Raw genomic sequence first — 25,920 nt, 5'->3', positions numbered from 1 at the left:
AGGACGTAGTCATAGGCAATAATGCAATACGTCTACGCATACACAAATCGAAAATGGTTCCAGCGGGCAGGGGCACTTGGGTACTTCTACAACCCACAAACGGTACACTGAGTCGGGTAACAATAGTAAAACCATATCTAACCATCAGATCACAAAGTAATTTGTTCCTATCACACATTGATGGGACGCCATTATCAAGATACCAGTTCCAAGCTATATTTAATAAATGCATAACATCGGCAGGGAACCACCCCAAAGATTACGGGACACACTCATTCCGCATAGGCGCGGCCACAGAAGCAGCAAGAGCAGGACTGTCAGAAACGGAAGTTCAGAGGATAGAGAGATGGTGATCCACGTGTTTGGCAAGATACATAAGACCGGACTTGTTATCCTAACGTGGTTTGTTTCTTTTACAGGTGACGCTAAGCCAACAGTGTGGGTGATAGGCCACTCGTATATATATTGGGCAGATTAAAGGGCGAAAGTCCGCCCAGGCGGGAGGAAATTAGAGTTTCATAACACATATTTCAACTGGAGAGGTATTAGAGGCCTCCTATGGCCACAGGTACTAATGGAGGTAATCAAGGTAGGGAGAGAGGCAAGATGTCTGGTCATCTTAGTTATACAGGCCGGGGGAAACAACCTAGGTCATCACAAGAGCGCATAACTAATGGCAATAATGAAACTAGACACTGAGCGCTTCAGAGAATTTTTCACAAAACTAGCTATAGTATGGTCAGAGATTGTGCTGATAGCGGTATGGCAAGGTGCGCGAGACATCACGGCCATCGAACGGACAAGGCGGGTAATAAATATTCGGATGGCAAAATTTAGAAGAGACAGAGGCGGTGTAGTGGTACGACACCGACAACTGGAAGGAGATAAAGCAGGCCTCATACGGCCCGACGGTGTTCACTTAATGGATATTGGACTGGACATATTCCTGTCAGGACTCCAGGACGGAGTGGAACAAGCGTTAAGAGTGATGGGTGGGGGTCAGAGTCCTGCATACGAGTACGCAGGATCCTCCGTGGCCTGGAAATAGAAAGGACATGTTGGAGAGTTACACTTGTTGGCCAAGTTGCCGGAGTGGAGACCCAGGGCATGCTGCAACAAGCTGAATTATTTTAGAAATAAAATGTCTTTCTAATGGAATGAGTATAAAGAGTTAATAAAGCTGTGACCGATCCTCACCCATCCAGTTGTAAGAGTTACATTATTGTATTGTCAAGGAAAGGGGGGCGGTAGGGGGGCTGAGCGTCTGGGTTTGGTTGGGGGTCCCCACAGTCTGCCTAGGCTAGATGCATTTAAAAATTCTTATTAGATACACAGGCGGTGCAGCTTGCTTCGCAGCTGGGCTACTACGCCCAAAGTATTGCCTAGGCTAGATGCAGTTAAAAATTCTACGCTGACTAGCAGACACTGAAGATTTGGAGCAGACCTCTGAGTAAACAGCTCTTCAGACTCAATCATCTGTGTTACCCCAAGCCATAGTGTATGTAGTTTCTTACAGTTAAAAGGGAGGGGGGGAGCGACCCAACCCACCTGGAATTGACGATGCCAACGTCACGTAAGACACAGCAAGGGGACTCCAAAAAGAGTTTCCATTTTTTCCCAAAATTGTGGCACAGACACCACTTAACCCTAGAACGCATACCTGGGGCCTCGCAGTCCCGCCCTGTTAATTGTTTTCTATTTTCTGCAAGATTACTTTAGTTAGAATTTTGAAACTCTAGGTATTCTTCATGTATATAGTTGTTTGTCATTTGAGTTTGAGTTATTCAATGTTATTTGCACACGGGCCTAAAAGGCCCCAGGTATATGAAAGTGTAGATTTTTATGGTCATGCGTTCTAGGGTTAAGTGGCATCAATTGCCCCACAGTTGCTTAAAACGGTTGGTGAGGTGATATTACCAAATCCTCAAGCTTTTAGCCTCCCAAGGATAACACAGGATTAGAAAAGTCCTTGCGAATCCATGATTTGTTCATCTTTATGAACGTGAGTCTGTCTACATTCTCAGTGGACAGCCGCGTGCGCTTATCTGTCAGCACACCATCAGCAGCGCTGAACACACGTTCAGAGAGAACACTGGCTGCAGGGCATGACAAGATCTCCAAGGCGTGAGTGGCGAGCTCCGGCCATTTTTCCAGACTGGAATACCAAAATGAGCAAGGGTCCAGTGACACAGTCATGGCTTCGATGTTCACTTGGAGATACTCCTGCACCATCCTCTCTAGGCATTGACTATGTGTCAGACTTCTTGTCTCCTGTGGCCTTGCAAAGGATGGTCTAAAAAAGTGGTGAAACGATTTCACAAAATTGCTGTTACCAGCAGATACTGTGTTACTGTTACGGTTTGAGTGATGAAGACTCGACAGTCCCGCGGTTGGCAAGTTAGAACTGTGAGATTCACTTCGTGCACCACTGGTGTTTTGTGGAAAAGCACATGTAAGATTCTGCAACAGCGTCTGCAGATACTCCTGCATGCATCAATCCCTTTTTATGGCAGGAATTATTTCGGCAAATTTACTTTTGTACTGGGGATCTAAGAGTGTGGCAACCCAGTAGTCGAGATTACTTCGAATTCTGCAATCTGAGGGTCATGTTGCAGGTAGTGCAGCAAGAAGGCACTCATGTGTCTTGCGCATCCAGGAGGACCAAGTCCTTGTTGTGTTGGTAGCGAGGTAAGAATCATGCTTCTTTCCTCTGCCCTCTCCCCCCAACCTCGCACAACAGAAATGTGATCAAGGTCTCCCTCATCTGATGAGTCTTCCATGCCCATCGCCAGTTCATCCTCCACTTCTTCCTCGGCTCCTGCACCTTCCTCAACAGTTTGGCTGCTACCATGCGCCCTGTTTAATCCCTCTCCCCCACCCTCCCATGCCTGCCTCCTTGGTGCTGCCAACCGTCTGGACCTTGGAGATGTTATCCCTTCCGCATACGACTCCTCCTCTACTTCCTCCACCTCCTCTTGTCCGACCACCTGACTCTGAATTCTGTTTAATGTGTGCTCCAGCATGTAAATCACCGGAATAGTTATGCTGATAATGGCATCGTCGTCAGCACTAAACATCTTCGTCGCCATTTCAAAACTGTGCAGAAAGGTGTGTTGCGCCCCTGAGGGTGCAGTCACCACAGAGTTACTGCATCTCACCCAGAGGTGTGGTATCTCACCCTCAGGTAAGGAAGGCGTATGGCTCGGGACCCTAACACCTGCATCCAACACATACCCGCAGTGGGGTTAGGGCGAGATTGCTCCTAAGGGAGAGCACAGTCCCAGGTCCCTAGCTGGTGGGAGGATCCTATGTAGTGGGTGCTTAGGCGAGCAGCTTAGGGGAGCACATGACAGGGAGAGTATAAATAGGAAGCCATCTTAGAAAGAGCAAGCCAGTCAGAGGAGGAAAAGTGACAGGAGCAGAGGCTCGGCATGAGCTCTGCTCCGGAGGCGGGCCTAGCCTGGGAGGCCCAGGACTGAAGGAGAGAAGAGAGGAGTGGGAGCAGGAAGGCTCCAGGAACCGAAGGGACCCTAGGGCTACGGGCCGTGCAGAAGGCCACCTGTACTCCCGCTGCTACCAGGAGGTAGAGGGGTCAGGCCAGATAAGGGGAACCGGTCCCTCAACTAGAGGAGAAACAGCAAGGCTCAACTAGAAACCGGAGGCTGCAGCATTTCATGTACTGCAGGCAAAAGTCCACACCAGTCTCACTAAGAAGGTAGCCACATAGGACCCAGGGGACGGAACACAAGTCGCCCGCCAAGGCCCGAGGATACCGGATAGAAGTGTCACTGGGTGTGAGGTGCAGGGAGAAGGCCAGAGAAAGGACACACAGAAGGGGGTCCTGCTAAGTACTCCGGAGCTATCTGGGGGTGGACTGAGCCCCTCACTGAGTACGCACAGCACGACGGGTGAGATAGCTCTGGTACCTGTAATCTGGACTGCAACAACTGTGAGTAAAGATCTTGGGACTGCATCACACGGACTCTGTGTTCATTACTGACTCCCTGCACTACAACCACCATCATCCACCCACACTGCCCTGAAGCTACACTCTTCCTGTGGTGAGTAATAATACCATTGCAGCAAAACCACCAGCTTCAGAGGACTGTTCCGCAGCGGCGGCCCCTTTGGCCGCACTCCACAGGTGGCGTAGTCGGACATTATAAAATCCATATATACAAATTACTGTTGGATTGACCGCCCTGGGTCACGGATCGGGTCACCGCCACAGTGACTACAACCCCCAGCGTCTACCGGCCCGGCTCCGGGTACCCCACGGCCCAGGGGGCGCGTCAACTTCATAGGTCCCTGATCTGAGACCACTCCTGCTGTGTGATTTTCCCCACCTCTGGATCTCGTTGGCCCAGGCTATACGTCAGAAACTATTGCACCAGGGCTTGTCGGTGCTGCCACAGTCGCTGCAACATGTGCAGAGTTGAATTCCACCGTGTCGGCACATCGCATTTCAGCCGGTGAACTGGCAGGCCCAACGACTTCTGTAGAGATGTAAGTCGTTGAGCTGCGGGATGCGAACGGCGGAAGTGAGCACACAGCGACCGTGCCCTCTGCAGAAGGCCATCTAGTCCGGGATAGTGGGCTAAAAATTTATGGACAACCAGGTTCAACACGTGAGCCATACAAGGCACGTGTGTAACATTGCCCCGGCGAAGGGCCGCACCCAGGTTTGCAGCATTGTCGCACACGGCCTTCCCTGGTTGCAGGTCCAGTGGAGACAACCATTCATGAAACTGGGTCTCCAGAGCTGACCACAAGTCCTCAGCTGTGTGACTCACATTTCCTAGACATTTCAAAGTAAACACTGATGCCGTTGAGCCCTGCTGCCAGCATAGTAAGGAGGTGCGCAGTTAGAAAGCAGGTGGCATTACCAGACAGGCTTTGGGTGCAGGTGGAGGACCGAGAGGAGGTTGAGGAGGCAGAAGCAGTGGAGGAACTTCTAGATAAAGAGGATTGACGTACAACTCGTGGGGACGGCAAGACTTGGACAGCAGCCCCTTGTCCTGCTGTCACCATAGTTACCCAGTGCCCTGTCAGCGACATGTAACGCCCCTGTCCATGCCTACTCGTCCAAGTGTCTGTGGTGAAATGCACCCTGTCACACACAGAGTTTCTCAAAGAAGCGGTGATGTTGTGTGCGACATGCTGGTGGAGCGCAGGCACACCTTTCTTTGAGAAGTAGTGCCGACTGGGCATCTGGTACTGGGGCACTGCGACGGACATAAGGTCTCAAAAATCCACTGTGTCCTCCAGGCGGAAAGGCAGCATTTCTGTAGCCAACAGCTTGCAGATGGTGAAATTCAACCTCTTAGCTTTCTCATGGCTAGGAGGAAATGGTCTTTTACTTGTCCACATCTGAGGGACCGAGGGCTGGCTGTTGTGCTTTGACGGGGTTGAGTAGGGTGTCCCTGGCAAACTGCCGGTCTGTGAGGAAGATGCAGGCGGACATGTTAGGTTGCCTTGATCCAAAGGTGGTGCTCTCGATGTCAGAGAGCTCTCAACACCAGCAGGTGTTTCCACTTCCCAATGAACTGACGACCTGCCAATCACACTGGCTGTTGCAGGTAAAGAGGTGGCAGGTCTGCGTCCAAAAACATGTGTGACTGCTGTCCCCCCAGTCACAGAGGATGAAGAGGCCGCGGATGCACAAGATGGGGCAGACGGTGGTTGGCCCAGCCTGCTAGGCCGCATTGTAGCACAGTGAGCTTCCCACTGCAACTTATGCTTCATATCCATGTGACGGTACATGCATGAAGTACTCAAACTATGGATTTTTTGGCCTCTACTTAGCTTTTGGTGACAAATATTACAGATAACACGAGTTGGGTCATCCTTATCGATCTGAATAAATGCCCAGGCTATGCAAGGCTTAGAGCCCATGCGACCTGAAGAGCCACTACGACTTGTGGTCAGAGGCGGAGTTGTGGTTGAGGATGCAGTTGTTGACGTGCTTCCAGTACTCCGTCTCTGTCCAGGAAGGCGCAACCTAACCTCGTCGTCAATAGCATCTGTGACGCCCCGCTGCGCTTGGTATCACAGATCCTAGAAGAGTGTATTGATGGAATCCTCCACAAGAGGCCCCCATAAACATTCACACATCTCCACCTTCCACCTCAGACCAGCAGAGGGAGCCCGTTAGGGATATAAATAGGGAAGGTGGAGCTAGGCAGTTCAGTTCCTCTGAAGAGTTCCTGCAGTAGAGAAGCCTAAGAGAGGTCAGTCTGCAGTGGAGCTCAGTCTAGTCTAGAGAACTCAGTTAATAGTTCAGCAGTGGAGCACGAGGCTCCTGCTAGCTAGATTCAGGGAGCCCAGACAGAGCTTAAGGTGTGCCGGCGTCATAAGATCGGTGAAGCGCGGCAAGCTGCCGTTAGTGTGTATAGCCTATTGAGGGCCCGAGTAGGCCGAAGGCGAGTGGCGAGTTAGTACATAAGGGGCAGAGGAGCTTAACCAGCTCACCCCGAAGCATTTACCGGACACCGGATCCGAGCTTACCGGGATCTCTATGACCCAGTAAGGCATAACCGGAACTACAAGTCCCAGGATCGCTAAGGTGCTGATACGTAACAGAGCCAGGAGACGCTTAGGCCCCGCATACTGGGAGCGTGAACTTCAAGAGAAGGCCCTACCACAAGGTCAGCCAGCGCAGGACAGAGACAAAGTTAGGCCTAGCTCCAGGCAGGTCAGAAACTTACTGCGCAGAGGCAAGAAACAGGAGGCCCTACACCCGCTCATTGGGGAGGATCCTGATATGCACCCTTCACCCTAAAGCGCTCCAGGATGTGCCTGAATTTCCTCCAGTAAAAGGTACTGAAGTGACTACTGTGTCCGTTTCCGTTCTTGCTCTGACCCAGCTGGGTCTCGCCTGTCCTGCATTCCCCCTGCATACGCTGCCCTGAGACCTAGCTCCACCTGTGGGGAGCTATACCATCGAGCTGCCTTATCACGGGCCTCAGTGGACTGCTGCAGCGCTGGTGCTTCTCACCAGATACCACAGGTGGTGTCACAAACTCTTATAAAATTAACAATTATCCACCCTTTTAAAGAGTGACCCCAGGGTACGGGCCAGGGAGCCGACCACCGCAACATCCCAAAGGCCAGGCAAAGGCCTGGGTGACCTCATCGACTGGCTGACTGTGGGTTGACAGTAAGTGGGATCTCCAACCTTGTCATCATCACTCTGTGTGTTATCACACCCGTCGTCCTCAAAGCCAACCTCTTCCTGCCCTGACCGAAAAGTCAAGTTGTCGCTCCAATCAGGTATTTGAGTCTCATCATCGTCTTCATCATTGTCTCCACCAACAGGAGTTACAGTTTGGGAACGAGGGTCTACATTATGCTCAGAACCTTCTTCATCTGGTCCTGGATCCGACTTATAAAGATTCTGGGCATCAGTGCAGATCATTTCCTCGTCTGGATTAACAGAAGCTCTGGAGCAGACCTCCGTTTCCCAGGCTATAGTATGAGTAAACAGCTGTGCAGACTCAACCATCTGTGTTACCCCATACTCAGACGGGCAGCTGGAGACTTGGGAGCTGTGAGGAAGCAAGTGCGATTGGGGTGACACCTCTGAGGACTGGAGTATTTGTGATGTTGAAGTTGAGGTGGAGGAGAGCCCACTTGAAGGAGCACTTGATATCCGCTCAAGCACCTGCTGTTTTTGTGCCTCATCTGGAATTTGTAGCGATGGGCGTGTCCGTAACAAAGGGATCGTATCACATTGTCCACGAAAAGAAGTCGACATGTTAGTTTGGCTGGAAGTTGGTCTTTCTTCTGCAGATGTTACTCCCCCCCCCACCGCGGGGGGCTCGACCCACCAGCGGACAGGCACCAGTATTAGGAGAGGGGGGCCGGCCGTCAGGGTCCACCGCGGCTCTGGCACAAACCCGGCGACACGGAGGTGGCACGGGCAGGAACGGACTGGCCGTGTCGGCTTCTCACTTTTTGGATTTTAGAAGGGCATGACATGCCTATATCTGTGTCTCCCCCTCCTTTTACTCCTCCACCTCTTTTATTTTCGCATGACTATATGTACTTGTCACTTTTCCATGTGTTAGTTATGTCTTCTGAGCAGTTTGTCAGCTTTTGGACACCTTTGAAGGTGTTTTCTATGTGTTTCTATGTGTTTTTGTTTGCCTGCCATTGGTCTTAACGGTGTTCGAAGGTGTTCGACGAACAGTTCGACGAACAGTTCGGCGAACACACGGGTGTTCGACTAACCGAACCGAACTCGAACACTACGGGGGTGGCTCAACACTAATCCTCACATCATGTAGTCTGCGCGCTGCCAGCATTATTCTCAGCCCAGAGATGGCAGAAGCCCCTGTATCATGTGTACAGGAATTGTGCCCCCTCTCCACGAGGAGCAGCAGCTTCTCATCCTCAAGATACATGGGGGTCCCAATTGGGAAATCCGCATGTACCGGCCATGATGTCATCTCCATGGATGCGGCATCAATGTGCAGAGCAGAAGACCCCTGTAAGGGAGAGCTCAGAATTGGAGGATTGATGTGGATGTGAGGAGCAGATCCCCACATATTCAGAGATTATCACACAATACATGAGGCCTTGCACAGGAAAAACTGTGAGGAAAGAAGAAATGAGTTTTCTTACAATATAGAATAATGTCCTCCTGCCTCATTCATGTCTTAGGAAATGGGGTAAGAAATCCTAATCATCTGGTATTATTTGTTCCCTGATCTTTTGGGTGGGGAACCCCTTCTGAGCCCCCTCCATGCTTCAGGAGCCATATATCTGCTCCACTACAGGCAGAAGGTAAGGAGGCAATCACACTGCGCGGCTTCTACTGCCTGCACTAGGCCCCGCCCATCTGCCTTCCCTTGAGATCTCCATGACAACCCTTGTGTAACTACAGTGACAGGCCACGCCCTCGAAGATTCTGATCAGTGCGGATATCTCCATATTGCTGAGGACTGTGAGCGGCTGAGGGGCGGAGCCAGCAGCGATATGAGCGCTCACAGCAGTGACAGGAGCAGGTGTGTGTGAAGCCAGGTCCGCTCTGCTGTGGAGCCGCCACGGAGCATGTTGTGGTGTGTGATCTCCACTGTGTATATTATATATATATATATATATATATATATATATATATATATATAAATATATACACACACAGCAGTGACAGGAGCAGGTGTGTGCAGCCAGGTCCGCTCTGCTCTGGAGCTGCCGCGGAGAGTGTTGTGGTGTGTGAGCTCCGCTATGTATATAGTATAGAGGAGTATATATATATACAATATGTGACGGGAACAGGTGTGTGTGCAGACTGGTCTGCTCTGCTCTGGAGCCGCAGCGGAGCATGTTGTCTGAGCTCTGCTATGTATATAGTATAGAGGAGTATATACACTGTGTGCAGAATTATTAGGCAAGTTGTATTTTAGAGTATTATTTTTATTATTGATGAACAACTATGTTCTCAATCAACCCAAAAGACTCATAAATATCCAAGCTTAATATTTTTGGAAGTTGGAGTGTTTTTTTTTTTTTAGATTTGGCTATCTTAGGAGGATATCTGTTTGTGCAGGTAACTATTACTGTGCAGAATTATTAGGCAACTTAATAAAAAACAAATATAATCCCATCTCACTTGTTTATTTTCACCAGGTAAACCAATATCCCTGCACAAAATTTAGAAATAAACATTTCTGACATGCAAAAAACCAAAACCAGAAAAATTAGTGATCAATATAGCCACCTTTCTTTATGATGACACTCAACAGCCTTCCATCCATAGATTCTATCAGTTGCTTGATCTGTTTTCGATCAACATTGTGTGCAGCAGCCACCACAGCCTCCCAGACACTGTTCCCTCCCTGTTTTCCCTCCCTGTAGATCTCACATTTTATGATGGACCACAGGTTCACTATGGGGTTCAGATCAGGTGAACAAGGGGGCCATGTCATTATTTTTTCTTCTTTTAGACCTTTACTGGCCAGCCACGCTGTGGAGTAGTTGGATGCATGTGATGGCGCATTGTCCTGCATGAAAATCATGTTTTTCTTGAACGATACCGACTTTTTCCTGTACCACTGCATGAAGAAGTTGTCTTCCAGAAACTGGCAGTAGGTCTGGGAGTTGAGCTTCACTCCATCCTCAACCCGAAAAGGTCCCATAAGTTCATCTTTGATGATACCAGCCCATACAGTACCCCACCTCCACCTTGCTGGCGTCTGAGTCGGATGTAAGGTGCTCTCTGCCCTTTACTGATCCAGCCTCTGGCCCATCCATCTGGCCCATCAAGAGTCACTCTCAATTCATCAGTCCATAACACCTTTGAAAAATCAGTCTTAAGATATTTCTTGGCCCATTCTTGACGTTTTATCTTATGTTTCTTGTTCAAAGGTGGTCGACTTTCAGCCTTCCTTACCTTGGCCATGTCCCTGAGTAGCGCACACCTTGTGCTTTTTGATACTCCAGTAATGTTGCAGCTATGAAATATGGTAAAACTGGTGGCAAATGGCATCTTGGCAGCTTCACGCTTGATTTTCCTCAATTCATGGGCAGTTATTTTGGGCCTTTTTTGGCCAACACGCTTCTTGCGACCCTGTTGGCTATTTGCCATGAAACGCTTGATTGTTCGGTGATCACGCTTCAAAAGTTTGGAAATTTCAAGACTGCTGCAGCCCTCTGCAAGACATCTCACAATTTTGGACTTTTCAGAGCCCGTCAAATCTCTCTTCTGACCCATTTTGCCAAAGGAAAGGAAGTTGCCTAATAATTAAGCACACCTTATATAGGGTTTTGATGTCATTAGTCAACACCCCTCCTCATTACAGAGATGCACATCACTAGATTTACTTAATTGGTAGTTGGCTCTCAAGCCTATGCAGCTTGGAGTAGGACAACATGTATAAAAAGTATAATGTGATCAAAATACTCATTTGCCTAATAATTCTGCACACAGTGTATATATATATATATATATATATATATATATACACGGGGTAAGCAGGAGTTTTTAGTGGTACCAGTTTGGATCCATGCGGCGTTTTGATGTCTTTTTATTTTTCTGGTGACTAAGTGATATGAGAGCTTAGTGTTTCTAGGAGGAGCTGTAGTTTTCATTGGTGACATTTTGGGGTACAGACAACGTTTTTATCATTTTTATTCCATTTTTCTTGTGCGTGAGATTAATAAAAAGCAACAATTCTACAGTTGATTTTTATTTTTTCCAGCATTCAATGGCAAAACCCCAGGAATATATATTATATAAATTTAGTCATTGCTTTCTGTTATGTAGGAGACAAAATGAACAAAAACTAGAATTTTGTCCTTAATATTCTTGATGCTGTTTTTTGTGCTGGATAAATCATGTGATAATTTTTCAGTTTGGGTTGTTTGCTTTCTGCGATGTCAATCAAGTTTATTTTTTTTATTCTTGTTGTTTTTTGGGGTTTCTTTTAATTAAATCAAGTTTTAATGTAAGAAAAAAATGATTTTTGTGTGTTTTTTTTTTAATATTTCCAAATATTTTGTTGAAACGGAGTAGAGGAAAGAAGGATGAACTAGTGGGAAAGCCGCTGTAAAGGACCCCTGTCAGTCCCTAAAACTAAAGGGGCATGTGACAACACAGCATTTAATCTTAATTATAGAGACGTAAATTCCATAGGCCCAGAATGATAGACTATTGCCTGAATTATTGACTGTTGAATTTATGTGTTTCTTCCTTCAGTTGGTCAAGACACATGGACATTTGTCATGAGTCTGAATGCTGACTCATCTTGTAGGTTGAGTTGATATTTGTTAATTGATGAATGGTTGTTATTTACCTCTTGCATCAATTTCTACAATTTATTGTACTGTTACCTTTGCAAAACAGGGATGCAGAGTCTTTGAACAATGGATGTTAGCTAAACATGTTGCTTACCATTGTATAAGTCCATGCAGTTTGTTGACTTGCATTGTTTGGGTATTTTTAGTTTATCCTTCAATGTTTGCAAGTCAACATTGGGGGATGAAATGTGGATGCTCGAGCAATGCAAATTAGTATCACCACCCCTTTCTTGAAGAAGGACAGTTGTGAACTATATACTATTTTTACAAAACCATTGCCAGGAACACTTTATGTGACATCTCTACAGAACACCATGGCTTCATCAAGAGGGACTAAGATTTGGATTCTATAGGATGCCAGCTTAAGGAACCATGGGCTTGGCTGGAGGAATACAGATCTGCTCCATTGACGATCACAGAACAGAAATAGGATTGTTCAGTATAGCGCTAATAGAGAATAAATGTCTTACCTCTTCTTTCTGATGGGCATTTTAGAGCGCGGATCTGCGCTTTGGACTCACCGCTGCACTCCCCATGCCATTGCGGTGGCCATCTTATCACCAATCTGCATGGAGGAGACTGTGGGAGTCAGACGGAGGACACGAGGCCCGGTGACAAATGTACGGATGTAACATCCTTGGCGGCGTGCTGGCATGGCTTACCACCTCCCACCATGCAAGACCACCATCTTACCTATCAGTCCAGGCTGCACACTTTGCTCCAGTACCTACTGTATGCATGTCTCTTGTCTGATTGCTTAGGGTGGCGGCGCGGTTACTGCCTGATTCTTATAGTTACTGTGTGCGCACTCCTAATGCATCCCCAGCCTATTGTTTTGAGTCTCTGGATACTTAAACCCCCTCCACCCAGTAGGAGCGGCCTGAGCAACACTTTCTTTCAGTGTCTTCTGGGCAACTGAGTTGCCAGGTCCTGTCCTGTATCTTGTCTGTTTCCGCCAACCTGGGGGCTGAGTACCCAGGCCTGTTACCTGTATCTGTGACTTCTAGTCTGTTCCGCCACCCTGGGGGCGGTATACCCACGTCCGTTATCTGTATCTGTGACTTATAGTCTCTTCCGCCACCCTGGGGGTTGTATACCCAGGCCCGTTATCTGTATCTGAGACTTCTAGTCTGTTTCCGCCACCCTGGGGGCTGAGTTCCCAGGCTCGTTCCTGTATCTTGTTCTGGGTTCAGTTCCAGTTTGAACTGTGTCCTAGCCTGTCACCTGTTTGTCTCTATGTCCATACCTGCCCTTTTCCTGCAGTGTCTGAACCTGCACCTAACTCCAACTCGTTGTCTCTGTACTTCTGTTTGTGAGTTTTGAATCCACTCGCTACTTCATTGTAAGTACCTTGTGTGTATCTGGTTCTGCTTGTCCCGTTTCCCTGCCTCCGTATCTACCTCCTGTGTTCTAACTATCTTCCTGTATTTTCCAGTCTGTTCCATGTGAACAGAGCCCTGTCCTGTCTGCCTGCACCTTCTCCTCGGTTCTGCTTTGCTTGTCCACCGCACCTGTGGTTTCGCTTTGCTCTGCTTGTTCACCGCACCTGCGGTTTCGCTCTGCTCTGCTTGTCCACCGCACCTGTGGTTTCGCTCTGCTTTGCTTGTTCACCACACCTGCGGTTTCGCTCTGCTCTGCTTGTCCACCGCACCTGCGGTTTCGCTCTGCTCTGCTTGTCCACCGCACCTGCGGTTTCGCTCTGCTTTGCTTGTTCACCGCACCTGCGGTTTCGCTCTGCTTGTCCACCGCACCTGCAGTTTCGCTCTGCTCTGCTTGTCCACCGCACCTGTGATTTCGCTCTGCTCTGCTTATCCACCGCACCTGCTGTTTCGCTCTGCTCTACTTGTCCACCGCACCTGCTGTTTCGCTCTGCTCTGCTTGTCCACCGCACCTGCGGTTTTGCTCTGCTCTGGTTGTCCACCACGCCTGCGGTTTCGCTCTGCTCCGCTTGTCCTCCGCGCCTGCGGTTTGGCTCTGCTAGTCCACCGCACCCGCGGCTCGGTTCCTATACTGGTCCCTATCCAGCCTGCATTCCTACCTGCCAGTATCTGTCAGTCTGCATACCAGCCGTGCCTGCCAGTACCCGCGTGTCTGCATACCAGCCGTGCCTGCCAGTACCCACCTGTCTGCATACCAGCTGTGCCTGCCCGTTCCTGAATTCCCCGGTGTGGGTCAACAGCTGTGAACGGGGTCTGACCTGGAGTAGCACCTGGTCCCTCTGCTCGGTTCCTCCCTGGTTCACGGAGTCGACTGAGCCGCCGTCCGACCTTGGTCGGACCGAGTTGATACTTAGTCACGCCCCTCCAGGCACTCCTCGGTTCATGGTCCAGTGGGATCACTAACCACGCTCACGCCAGTCAGTCTGGGCGTGTGCGTAACAGTTTGCTCAGGCCATGGTCCCCGTTGAGCCCCACGGCCTTTCGCTCTCGGAGACATTTGAATCCTTGTCTGGCGAATACGTGCACCAAGGAAAATTTTTTTATCAAGCTGAAGTCCAGGCGATTTTACGCACCAGCCCAAATGGAACTATCAGCACTCGTTCCTGCGGATCCACCACGGTACTATGGGGATCCAAAACAAAGCCATGCATTTGTGGAGCAATGTATGCTGCAATTCGAATTCTATGCTCACTATTTTCCCACTGATCGGGTTAAAGTAGCATTTATGATGTCCTACTTAGCGGGTGATGCCTTGAATTGGATCACCCCCCTATGGGAAGCATGGGATCCTATCGTCTCTGACCTGCAGGCCTTCCTGGTGGCCTTTCTAATGGTCTTTGATGACCCTAACCCTGAGGCTTCTGCTAAAGCTTCCCTTCCCAATATCCTGGAGCAGTCCCAATGGGTTATGCGTGTAGGTAGCCCACCAGCTCTCCAGCCTGAAGAGACTGCTGCCCACACAGAATCCACACAGGATGACAATGCTCCACAGAATACTTCTCTTCCCAACCTCAAGAGGCAGTCCAGACGTGCAAGGCGTAGAGGTAAACCATCACGCCAGGTTCTGTCCGCCCAAAGTCCTCCTGTTCCCCAGCCTGTAGAGGCAGCTACCCGCACAGAATCCATGAAGGATGACCATGTTCGTCAGGCAAAGCAGAGGCCAGAACTCAGTCACAAATTTGGATTGCGGTTCCGCTGCGGTTGTTTGGGACACCCTGATGGTCTTTGTCCAGTGAAGGTTGGAGAATCCCAAGACATTAGGCCTGTAGGAGAGGCTGCCCTTGGCATTAGTGGATCCCCTCCACAGATGACCGTGACTGCCTCCATGGCAAGTGAAGGCCTCGGATTAACTGGAAGTTTCGGGCGTAAAGCCTTGAAGAGTCGGTGTTTGATTCCCGTCCGACAACTCCAGAATCCGGTTTGGGCATTGTCAGCGGAAGGACGAGCCCTACTCAGAAACAGTCAAAATATGTCTGTACAAATTAAGCTCCAGATTAGAGCATTACACATGAAGAAGTTCACATTCTAGGTGCTGTCTGGTTTACCCACAGGTCGTCCAGAGCCGAGAGATCTAGTGCCCGCTCAGGTCTAGAGATCCTACATGGTGTTTCCTGGGGGACTGCTGAGGAACAAGGGGAGTCCAGTCCCCATATCTTCAGGACAGTCAGCAGTGTCTTCTTCTTCTTCTTCACCAGATCTGCTAGTCGCTGACTAGCTGTGCGCTGAGGTCTCCGAAGGAAGGGAAGCGGAGGCATTGTCCCCACACAGTCTCGACGATTGTACCAATGATCTGGCTTCAGGTATCGCCCCGCCTCGCAGACGTGTCATCTCGGAAACCAGACTGAAGTTGGTCCCTAAGCAAGGATCCTCCATCTCTAATAAATCTGGCAATAAGTCCATCAAGGCGATGGCTACCTCCAAGTCTCTGCACCCCTTCAACCAGGCGGAGGACTTCCAGTTGTCTCCTGAATCCTCCAGGGTGCTACCTGATAACAAATGGAGAGAGACTTTTCTGCACCCTATACCTGGTACTTCGCCCCACTTCATTCAGTAAGCTTGGAAAAGTGTACGCCAAGGCGATGGTTACCCCCGAGTCTCTGCACCCCTCCAACCCGGTGGAGGATTTCCAGTTGTCCCGTGAATCCTTTGGGGTGCAACCCGATATTAATAAATGGAGAGAGACTTTCCTGTGTCCTGTTCCTGGTACTTGACTCATTTCATCTGTTCCTGAGGATGGCTTGATAGGAGGAAGCATCCTAGTCACCAGGATGGTGAGACCAGTTTTGTTCCCTCTAGTGGACAGAAGAGGTAATCTTCTTGAAGAGAAGGATCGGCCTCCAAATTCTCTGCAGAAAATTCTTGCAGGCATGAAGAAGAGGGGGCGTAAAGGGGGGAGTACTGTAACATCCTTGGCGGCGTGCTGGCTTGGCTTACCACCTCCCACCATGCAAGACCACCATCTTACCTATCAGTCCTGGCTGCACACTTTGCTCCAGTACCTGCTGTGTGCATGTCTCTTGTCTAATTGCTTAGGGCGGCGGCGCGGTTACTGCCTGATTCTTATAATTACTGTGTGCGCACTCCTAATGCGTCCCCAGCCTATTGTTGTGAGTCTCTGGATACTTAAACCCCCTCCACCCAGTAATAGGGGCCTGAGCAACACTTTCTTTCAGTGTGTTCTGGGCAACTGAGTTGCCAGGTCCTGTCCTGTATTTTGTCTGTTTCCGCCAACCTGGGGGCTGAGTACCCAGGCCTGTTACCTGTATCTGTGACTTCTAGTCTGTTCCGCCACCCTGGGGGCTGTATACCCAGGCCCGTTATCTGTATCTGTGACTTCTAGTCTGTTCCGCCACCCTGGGGGCTGTATACACAGGCCCGTTGTCTGTATCTGAGACTTCTAGTCTGTTTCCGTCACCCTGGGGGCTGAGTTCCCAGGCTCGTTCCTGTATCTTGTTCCGGGTTCAGTTCCAGTCTGAACTGTGTCCTAGCCCGTTACCTGTTTGACTCTATGTCTGTACCTGCCTTTTTCCTGCAGTGTCTGAACCTGCACCTAACTCCAACTCATTGTCTCTGTACTTCTGTTTGTGAGTTTTGTGTCCACTCGCTACTTCATTGTAAGTACCTTGTGTGTATCTGGTTCTGCTTGTCCCGTTTCCCTGCCTCCGTATCTACCTCCTGTGTTCTAACTATCTTCCTGTATTTTCCAGTCTGTTCCATGTGAACAGAGCCCTGTCCTGTCTGCCTGCACCTTCTGCTCGGTTCTGCTCTGCTTGTCCACCGAACCTGCGGTTTCGCTCTGCTCTGCTTGTCCACCACATCTGCGGTTTCGCTCTGCTCTGCTTGTTCACCGCACCTGCGGTTTCGCTCTGCTCTGCTTGTTCACAGCACCTGCGGTTTCGCTCTGCTCTGCTTGTTCACCACACCTGCAGTTTCGCTCTGCTCTGCTTGTCTACCACACCTGCGGTTTCGCTCTGTTCTGCATGTCCACCGCACCTGCGGTTTCACTCTGCTCTGCTTGTCCATCGCACCTGCGGTTTCGCTCTGCTCTGCTTGTCCACCGCACCTGCGGTTTCGCCCTGCTTGTCCACCGCACCTGCGGTTTCGCTCTGCTCTGCTTGTCCACCGCACCTGCAGTTTCGCTCTGCTCTGCTCCGCTTGTCCTCCGCGCCTGCAGTTCTGTTCTGCTAGTCCACCGCACCTGCGGCTCTGTTCCTGTATCCCAGTCTGTACTGGTCCCTATCCAGCCTGCGTTCCTACATGCCAGTATCTGCCAGTCTGCATACCAGCCGTGCCTGCCAGCACCCGCCTGTCTGCATACCAGCTGTGCCTTCCCGTACCCGCGTGTCTGCATACCAGCCGTGTCTGCCAGTACCCACCTGTCTGCATACTAGCTGTGCCTGCCCATTCCTGCATTCCCCGGTTTGGGTCAACAGCTGTGACCGGCGTCTGACCTGGAGCACCTGGTCCCTCTGCTCGGTTCCTCCCTGGTTCACAGAGTCGACTGAGCCGCCGTGTGACCTTGGTCGGACCGAGTTGATACTTAGAAACGCCCCACCAGGCACTCCTCGGTTCATGGTTCAGTGGGATCACTAACCACGCTCACGCCAGTCAGTCTGGGCGTGTGCGTAACAACGGACACTTTTTAATCCCAGGATGGAGGGTCACTGTGAATATTAATTAATGAACCACTGTGCATAGTAAAGCAATAAAATAATGAAATCAATATCCTCTTGATTCTTCCATGCGGCTTCCAATTGCTGCTTTCCCTTTTTCCACTTAAGCTCATGTTGAACGACGCAGGCGGCACAACAATCACATCATCATTTCACCTGTGTCACGCAGCAGGCGCCGGGCAGCGAGCCGAGGATGGATTCCTGCAGCAGCGCTGCTATATCCATCTGTATCAGTGACTCATGAATGTATATTCATAATGGGGGCACAAGCCGGTGACTGATTTATATTCTCAGTGGAGCAGGATACACTGCGGTGAATGATATACTCATGGGCACAGTGTGGCACATATTTGCATTCAGTGTGACAGGGGGTGGCATTATTTATTTAATTTGCTTATATATGTAATATTTTTGTTTTTCAGGAGTGCGGTGATCTGCTGAAAAGTGCGGAGCAGCAGAAACCTGGACAGCAAACTCTGCAAAGAGGAGTCATGGCGGGAAGTCGTCACGAAAGACTGGACTAGGTAAAGAAGAGAAGAAAGAGAGCAACTCCAGTGTATAAACTGGAGGGCTGTGTGGGGTCCATTATATTAAAGGGAGGGCTATGTGGGGCCCATTATAAAAGGGAAAGCTATGTAGGGCCCATTATATTAAAGGGAAAGCTATGTGTGGCCCATTATATTTAATGGATGGCTATTTGGGGACAATTTACTGTATTTATAATAAGTTCTATGTGGGGCCCATTATATTAAACGGAAAGCTATGTGGGGCCCAATATATTAAAAAAAAGCTGTTTGGGGTCCAATATATTAAATGGAAGGCTATGTGGGGCCCATTATATCAAAGGGACAGCTAAGTAGGGCCCATTATCTTAAATGCACTGCAATGTGGGGTTCATTATACTAAAGGGAAAGCTATGTGTGGCCTATTATATTTAATGGATGGCTATGTGGGCCCATTTAATTATAGTAAATTCTATGTGGAGCCCATTATATTAAATAGAGGGCTTTGTGGGGACCAATACATTATAAAGAAGGCTATATTGGGGCCCATTATGTTATCTGGATGGTTTTATGGGGCCCTTTATATTAAATGGAAGGATTTGTGGGGCCCTCTGTAATAAATGGAGGGTTATTTGGGGCTATTATAAGAGGACTTTGTGGGGCTCATTATAATAAATTGAGAGCGATGTGAGGCCCCTTAAATTAAATGGAGAGCATTGTGGGGCCCATTATATTATATGGAGTCCTATGTGAGGCGCATTATATTAAATAAAGGGCTATGTAGGGCCCATTATAATAAATAAAGCGCTATGTGGGGCCAATTATATGAAATGGAAGGCTATGTTTGGCCTATTATATTAAATAGAGATGTATCTTGGCTCCATTATAATAAATGGAAGGCTATGTGGGGCTATGTGGGGCCTATTATATTAAATGGAGAGTTATTGGGGGCCCATTATATTAAATGGAAGGCTATATGGAGGCAAGTAAATTAAATTAAAAACTATGTAGAGCCCAATAAATTAAATTATTCTACATGGAAGGCAATGTGTGGCTCATTATACTATAAAGAATTCTATGTGGGGGCCCATTATACTTTTGCCACTGGTAAATTGTGCGCGCCGATGGCAGCCCAACAGTAAAGGGTGTTCTCCTGTGGCACCCAAACGGCCAAGGGTGTGCTTCGGTGGCAGACCAAAGGGAAACAGTGTGCTCCGGTAACACACAAACAGCTAAGGGTTTGCTCTGGTGGCACCCTAAGGGTAAAGGGTCTGCTTCGATGACACGCCAACGTCATAAGGTGTGCTTCGGTAGTAGACCAACGGGAAATGGTGTGCTCCGGTGGCGCACCAATGGTAATAGCAAAACGGCCAAAGAGTGCACCCTGGTAGCAGGCTAAGCAGAGCTAGAGTGCGCCCCAGTGGTAAGCAGTAAGGCCAAAGACTTCACCCCGGTGGCAGGCTAAAAAGCCCAAGAGGAGTGCCTTGGTGGTAAGCAAAATGGTCAGAGAAAGCGCCCCGGTGGAAGCTAAAAAGCCCAAGATGGGTGACCCGGTGGTAAGCAAAATGGTCAGAGAGTGCACCCCGGTGGCAGCTAAAAAGCCCAAGATGGGTACTCAGGTTGTAAGCAAAATGGTCAGAGAGTGCACCCCGGTGGCAGCTAAAAGGCCCAAGATGGGTTCCCCCGGTGCTAAGTGAAAAGGCCAAAGAATGCACTGGTGGCAGTTAAAAAGCCCAAGATGGGTACTCCGGTGGTAAGCAAAATGGTCATAGAGTGCACCCTGGTGGAAGTTAAAAAGCCCAAGATGGGTGCCCCGATGGTAAGCAAAATGGTCAGAGAGTGCACACTGGTGGCAGTTAAAAAGCCCAAGATGGGTGCTCCGGTGGTAAGCAAAATGGTCAGAGAGTGCACCCCGGTGGCAGCTACAAAGCACAAGATGGGTGCCATGGTGGTAAGCAAAATAGTCAGAGAGTGCACCCCAGTGGCAGTTAAAAAGCCCAAGATGGGTGCTAAGGTGGTAAGCAAAATAGTCAGAGAGTGCACCCCAGTGGCAGGTAAAAAGCCCAAGATGGGTGCTTCGGTAGCAATCAAAATGATCAGACAGTGTACCCAGGTGGCAGTTAAAAAGCCCTAGATGGGTGCTACGGTAGTAAGTGAAAAGGCCAAAGAGTGCACCTCGGTGGCAGCTAAAAAGCCCAACATGATTGCCCTGGTGCTAAGTAAAATGGTCAAAGAATGCACCCTGGTGGCAGTTAAAAAGCCCAAGATGGGTGCCCTGGTGGTAAGCAAAAAGGCCAAAGATTCTACCCTGGTGGCATGCTAAAAAGCCTAAGATGGGTGCGAAAAGGTCACATATTGGGCCCCTCTGGTAGACCTATGGGAAATGGTGTGCTCTGATGGTATGCCAGAGGCAAAGGATGTAGTCCAATGGTACTCCAGTGGTAAAGGGTGTGCTCCGGTGGCATGTCAGCTGCAAAATGTGTGCTACAGTGGCATGCCAGTGGCAAAAGGTGTGGTCTGGTGGCACCCCAACGGTAAAGGTTGTGCTCTGGTGGCACCCCAACGGTAAATGGTGTGCTCCAGTGGCACCCCAGTGTTATGCACACGCCCGGGCTGAGCGGCGTGTGCGTGTGATTGTAGTGATTCCACTGGACCATGAACCGGAGAGTGCCTGGAGGGGCGTGACTAAGTATCTGGCCGATCCGACCAAGATGGCACGACGGCATACGACGCCAGTGCACCAGGGAGAAACCGGGCAGAGGGACCAGGTGCTACTCCAGGTCAAACTCCGGACACGGGGGTTGACCCACACAGGGATTACTGGATCAGGCTGGTTAGGCTGGCGCACAGACTGGAGGGTATAGGCAGGCACGACTGGTATGCAGGCAGGCGGGTAAAGGCAAGCGCAGCTAGAGTGCAGACAGGGAGGCACTAGCGGGTAGGAACACAGGCGGGATAGGACCCAGTACACACTGGGACTCAGGAACAATACAGGTAGAGGGGTACAGGCAAGCACAGCTAGAGTGCAGACAGGGAGGCACTAGCAGGTAGGAACACAGGCGGGATAGGACCCAGTACACACTGGGACTCAGGAACAGGCAGGTTAGGCTGGCACAGACTGGTGGATATAAGCAAACACGGCAGGTATGCAGATGGGTGGATACAGGCGAGTATGCAGGCAGGGAGGTACTGGCCGAAAGGACGGGCTGGAGCACAGAAAGGTTAAGACCCAGTACAGACTGGGTCACAGAACCGCAGATGCGGTAGACAACCACAGCAGAGAGGGAACGCCCGAAGCGATGGGCAAGAACAGAGCAGGACAGGACTGCCGGAGCAGCGGGCAGAAGCAGGGCAGGACAGGACTGCCGGAGCAGCGGGCAGAAGCAGGGCAGGACAGGACTGCCGGAGCAGCGGGCAGAAGCAGGGCAGGACAGGACTGCCAGAGCAGCGGGCAGAAGCAGGGCAGGACAGGACTGCCGGAGCAGCGGGCAGAAGCAGGGCAGGACAGGACTGCCGGAGCAGCGGGCAGAAGCAGGGCAGGATAGAACTGCCGGAGCGGTAAGCAAAGGAGTCAGAGCAGACTAGAACCGCCGGAGCGGTGAGCAAAGGAGTCAGAGCAGGCTAGGCTGAGTAGGGGGGACAGGGCTCTGTTCACACGGAACAGACAGGAAGGGAAAGGCAGAGCCAGACACCCACAGGGTACTTGCAGTGAAGTAGCGAGTGGACCACAAACTCACAAACGGGAGTACAGAGACAACAAGCAGGAGTTAGGTACGAGTGCAGACTCTGCAGAAAAAGGAAGGGAACGGACATAGAGGCAAAACAGGTAAAGGATAGGAGAGAGTTCAGACTGGAACTGAGTGTACGGAGGAGACCGACACTGCAGCGGGATACAGGAGCGGGTCTGGGAATACGGCCCCCAGAGAGGCAGGACGAACAGGCAAGGAGCGTGTTCAGACAGGACAGACAAGATACAGGAGCGGGTCTAGGTAATCAGCCCCTAGAAGGCGAGAGGAACAGGCTAGGAGCGTGTTCAGACAGGTCAGACAAGATACAGGAACAGGTCTAGGTAATCGGCCCCTAGAAGGCAGGAGGAACAGGCTAGGAGCGTGTTCAGACAGGTCAGACAAGATACAGGAACAGGTCTAGGTAATCGGCCCCTAGAAGGCAGGAGGAACAGGCTAGGAGCGTGTTCAGACAGGCCTGGAAATACAGCCTCCAGGATAGGCAGACAAGAGAACACAGAACGGGACCTGGCACCTTCAGAGTGCAAGCACACACTGAAAGAAACACTATGCTCAGGCAGGGATAGATGGGCGCAGCTGAGCTATATACCAGGTGACAGACAGCAATAGGCTGAGGACGCACAAGAGGTGTGACCCACAGCAGGTACAAAAAGCAGGAAGTGATCGGGCGCCGCCCTTAAGCAGCAGAAACAGACACAAACAGACAGCATGGAGGGAAGCCAGAGAGACATTCTGGACAGGAGATCAAGTGCGCGCTCTTGCACAGTGGGAGATGGACCACTATGCAAGGACGCCGCCAGGTATGTTACACCCAGCATCCAATGGTGTGCTCTGGTGGCAGACCAACGGGAAATGGTGTGATCTGGTGGCAGGCCAATGGCAAAGAGGGTGCTTCGGTGGCACATCAACGGCAAAGAGTGTGCTTTCAGTGGCACACCAATGACAAATGGGCCAAAGAATGCACTCCTTATGGAGAGTTATAAGAGGCTTTTATATATACAGTTGTGCTCAAAAGTTGGCATACCCCGGCAGAAGTTTTGCTTTCCAGGCCTTGTTTCAGAGAATATGAATGATAACAAAAAAAACTTTTTGTCCACTCATGGTTATTGGTTGGGAGAAGCCATTTATTGTCAAACTACTGTGTTTTCTCTTTTTAAATCTTAATGACAACCAAAAACATCCAAATGACCCTGATCAAAAGTTCACATAACCCAATTCTTAATACCATGTATTGCCCCCTCAAGCATCAATGACAGCTTGAAGTCTTTTGTGGTATTTGTGGTATGTGGGGCCCATCATATTAAATGGAGGGTTATGTGGGGCCCATTATATTAAATGGAAGGCTATATGGAGGCAAGTAAATTAAATTAAAAACTATGTGGAGCCCAATAAATTAAATTATTCTACATGGAAGGCAATGTGCGGCTCATTATACTATAAAGAATTCTATGTGTGGGCCCATTATACTTTTGCCACTGGTAAATTGTGTGCTCCGATGGCAGCCCAACAGTAAAGGGTGTTCTCCGGTGGAACCCAAACGGCAAAGGGTGTGCTCCGGTGGCAGACCAAAGGGAAACAGTGTGCTCCAGTAACACACAAACAGCTAAGGGTTTGCTCTGGTGTGGATGAGGTTCTTTATTTTCTCAGATGGTAAAGCTGCCCATTCTTTTTGGCAAAAAGCCTCCAGTTCCTGTAAATTCCTGGGCTGTCTAATATGAACTGCGCGCTTGAGATCTCCCCAGAGTGGTTCAATGATATTGAGGTCAAGAGACTGAGATGGCCACTCCAGAACCTTCACTTTGTTCTGCTGTAGCCAATGACAGGTCGACTTGGCCTTGTGTTTTGGATCATTTTCATGTTGGAACATCCAAGTACGTCCCATGCGTAGCTTCCGGGCTGATGAGTGCAAATTTGCCTCCAGTATTTGCTGATAACGTGCTGCATTCATCTTTCTTTCAACTTTTACCAAGTTTCCTGTGCCTTTGTAGCTCACACATCTCCAAAACATCATCGATCCACCACTGTGCTTTACAGTAGGAATAATGTTCCTTTCATCATAGGCCTTGTTAACCTCTCTCCAAATGTAACGTTTATGGTTGTGGCCAAAAAGTTCAATTTTGGTCTCATCATTCCAAATTACCTTGTCCCAGAAGTTTTGAGCCTTGTCTCTGTGCTGTTTGGCGTATTGTAGGAGAGATACTTTGTGGCATTTGCGCAGTATTGTCTTTCTTCTGGCGACTCGACCATGCAGCCCATTTTTCTTCAAGTGCCTCCTTATTGTGATCTTGAAAGAGCCACACCGCTAGTTTTCAGAGTCCTGAATTTCAGCTGATGCTATTTGTGGGTTTTTCTTTGCACCCCGAACAATTTTCCAGGGAGATATGGCCGAAATTTCTCTTGTTCTACCTGACCGTGGTTTTGTTTTTACAGAGCCCCTGATTTTCCATTTGTTAATCACAGTTTGAACACTGCTGACTGGCATTATCAATTCCTTGGATATGTTTTTGTATCCCTTTCCTGTGTTATACAGTTCAACTACCTTTTCCCTTAGATCCGTTGACAATTCTTTTGCTTTCCCCATGACTCACAATCCAGAAACATCAGTGGCTGGATAACAGATGCAAGAGTCTGTCTGGATCCCAGAAACTCACTCAGCTTTTATGCACACACACTGATTACAAGCAAACAGGTCACAGGTGAGGATGTTACCTTTAGTAGCCATTCAAACCCATTTGTGTCAAATTCATTGCATGTTATCAGGACAAAATCACCAGTGTATGTGAACTTTTGATAAGGGTCATTTGGATGTTTTTGGTTGTCATTAAGATTTAAAAAGAGAAAACACAGTAGTTTGACAATAAATGGCTTCACCCAACCAATAACCATGAGTGGAGAAAAAGTTTTTTTGTTATCACTCATATTCTCTGAAACAAGGCCTGGAAAGCAAAACTTCTGCCGGGGTATGTAAACTTTTGAGCACAACTGTGTATATATATACAGTACAGACGAAAAGTTTGGACACACCTTCTCATTTAAAGATTTTTCGGTATTTTCATGAAAATTGTACATTCACACTGAAGGCATCAAAACTATGAATTAACACATGTGGAATTATATACTTAACAAAAAAGTGTGAAACAACTGAAAATATGTCTTATATTCTAGGTTCTTCAAAGTAGCCACCTTTTGCTTTGATGACTGCTTTGCACACTCTTGGTATTCTCTTGATGAGCTTCAAGAGGTAGTCACCGGAAATGGTCTTCCAACAATCTTGAAGGAGTTCCCAGAGATGCTTAGCACTTGTTGGCCCTTTTGCCTTCACTTTGCGGTCCAGCTCACCCCAAACCATCTCGATTGGGTTCAGGTCTGGTGACTGTGGAGGCCAGGTCATCTGGCGTAGCACCCCATCACTCTCCTTCTTGGTGAAATAACCCTTACACAGCCTGGAGGTGTGTCCTTTTGAAAAATAAATGATGGTCCAACTAAACGCAAACCGGAAGGAATAGCATGCTGCTGCAAGATGCTTTGGTAGCCATGCTGGTTCAGTATGCCTTCAATTTTGAATAAATCCCCAACAGTGTCACCAGCAAAGCACCCCCACACCATCACACCTCCTCCTCCATGCTTCATGGTGGGAACCAGGCATGTAGAGTCCATCCGTTCACCTTTTCTGCGTCGCACAAAGACACAGTGGTTGGAACCAAAGATCTCAAATTTGGACTCATCAGACCAAAGCACAGATTTCCACTGGTCTAATGTC

The sequence above is a fragment of the Phyllobates terribilis genome, unplaced genomic scaffold (genome assembly GCF_046119375.1).
Source record: "Phyllobates terribilis strain yellow unplaced genomic scaffold, ASM4611937v1 Scaffold_1__5_contigs__length_1240528914, whole genome shotgun sequence".
Lineage (NCBI taxonomy): Eukaryota > Metazoa > Chordata > Amphibia > Anura > Dendrobatidae > Phyllobates > Phyllobates terribilis.
Note: the sequence above shows the minus strand (reverse complement) of the source record.